The sequence below is a fragment of the Carlito syrichta genome, unplaced genomic scaffold (genome assembly GCF_000164805.1).
Source record: "Carlito syrichta isolate Samal-C Ts95f unplaced genomic scaffold, Tarsius_syrichta-2.0.1 Scaffold301890, whole genome shotgun sequence".
Taxonomy (NCBI): domain Eukaryota; kingdom Metazoa; phylum Chordata; class Mammalia; order Primates; family Tarsiidae; genus Carlito; species Carlito syrichta.
The window spans coordinates 546454-548875 of record NW_007245986.1 but is presented as its reverse complement, the minus strand read 5'-3'; positions in this window follow the sequence as shown (position 1 = coordinate 548875).

The window sequence follows — 2422 nt, the reverse complement described above, 5'->3', positions numbered from 1 at the left end:
GCGGAAGGATCGCTGGAGCTCAGCAGGCGAGGCTGCAGTGGCCGGAAGCGGCCACTGCACTCCAGTCTGGGCTACCGAGTGAGACTCCAACTCAAAAAAAAAAAAAAAAAAAAAAAGCCTGGAGGGTATCCAGCTATCAGCTGTTTTTCTGGATACTTATCTCCTTTGCCTAAGTGAAGGGGTACAAAATTATTCAGATGTCAGGGTTCTCAATTTCTTCTCTCTTCCCCAAGGAAGTAAACAGATTCAGTCTTTTCAATTTAGCAGCTGGTCTTCCCAACCAGGATATCCATATCCTACCAGGTGGGTTCCTGGAACTTTTCTGATGCAAAAATGGAGAATGAACTGAGGAAGACCATATTCCAAAGGTGCCCAAAGAACAGGAAGTATGTAAAAGAAAGAGAAGGTAAACTAAAGTACATGATAAAGAAAGGCACCAGGGAGAGAGGGAGAAAGAGTGAGAGAGAAAAAGGAGAAAGAAAGGAACATTTGAAAGCATTTTTGCAAATTAGAGGCTCCAGAGTTATTGGGGGAGGTGGAGGGAGTAAGAGAATTAAAAAGATAAAAGAGACTGTCAGCCCGTGGCTCAGCCTGTAATCCCTGCCTTGGGAGGCTGAGGTGAGTGGATTGCCTGAGTCCGCAGGTTCGAGACCCGCCTGGGCAGCGAGACCTCATCTCTACAATAAATCAAAAAATCAGCCGGGCGTAGTAGCACGCGCCTGTAGTTCCAGCTCCTTGGAAGGCTGAGGCGGAAGGATCGCCGGAGTTCAGCAGGTCGAGGCTGCGGTGGCTGGGAGAGGCCACTGCACTCCAGTCTGGGTGACAGAGTGAGACTCCAACTCAAAAAAATAAAAAAAGAGACTGGCTTGGTGGCTCAAGCCTGTAATCCCAGCACTCTGGGAATCCCAGGCTAGAGGATTGCCTGAGTCCAGGGGCTTGATATCAGCCTGGGCAAAGTGGTGAGACCTCCTCTCTGCAGGGGTTCACGCCTATAATCCCAGCACTTTGGGAAGCTGAGGTGAGAGGAATGTCTGAGTCCACAGGTTCAAGACCTGGTCAACTTGGCAAGACCTCATCTCTACAATAAATTTTTAAAAAGTAGCCAAGCATGGTGGTATGTGCCTGTAGTTCCAGCTATTTGGAAGACTGAGGCAGAAGGATCACCTGAGCCCAGAAGTCAAGGTGGCCATGAGCATGCCTCTGCACTTCAACCTGGGTGACAAAGTGAGACTCTGACTCCAAAAAAAAAAAAAAAAAATAGAAGAGAGCATGTAAAAAGTATTGCTGGCTGGGCTCATTGGCTCAGCCTGTAATCCTAGCACTTTAGGAGGCCCAGGTGAGTGGATTGCCTGAGCCCATAGGTTTGAGACCAGCGCAGGCAACTTGGTGAGACTTCGTCTCTACAATAAATAAAAAATTAGCCAGGCATGGTAGGGTGTGCCTGCAGTTCCACCTACATGGAAGGCTGAGGTGGAAGAATCACTGGAGCCCAGCCCAGCAAGTCAACATGGGGGTGCCCATGAGTGTGCCACTGCACTCCAGCCTGGGTGACACAGTGAGACGGCAACTCAAAAAAAAAAAAAGAAGCCGGGCTGGGTGGCTCAGCCTGTAATCCCGCGCCTTTGGGAGGCTGAGGTGAGTGGATTGCCTGAGCCCGTGGGTTCGAGACCCGCTTAGGTGGCGAGACCTCATCTCTACAATAAATCAAAAAATCAGCTGGGCGTGGTAGCGCGCGCCTGTAATTCCGGCTACTCGGAAGGCTGGGGCGGAAGGATCGCCAGAGCCCAGTAGGTCGAGGCTGCGGTGGCCGGGAGCAGCCACTGCACTCCAGTCTGGGGGGCAGAGTGAGACTCCAACTCAAAAAAAAAAAAAAAAAAGTATTGTCAAGATATATCTATACAAATAGGTAGATATAGATAGATATATAGATATGTTGGATTCCATTTCATATTTTGAAATGGTCATGGGATAAAAATGGAAAATATGTTTTTATTTAAGCCCTTCTGAATATACTTATTTGAATACAGCTTCTTGCAACAATTGGATCCAGTCTAGTATTCATTATGGTTACCTTTTGGAGGTTTTTCCATGACAGTGGAACTACAGACTCCCCCTTCAACTCTACCTAAATCTAAACATAAACATACCAGAAAATGTCCATCTTTGGCATCCAAGTTGTTAGAAAAATCATGCAAAGAAATTGAGATAAACTCAGCATAAGCAGTAATGGAATTTGAAATATCCTCTGCAGCAGAGATGGGTATGGGAAAGAGCTTAATGAATTGCCTTAGAGTCCACTGGTGCAGTGACCTTCAAGAAGGAGGGTTTCAAATGGAAATTTGGACCTATGCTTGAGGGGCAGTTTTTGTTTGTTTGTTTGTTTGTTTTTTTGAGTTGGAGTCTCACTCTGTCACCCAGACTG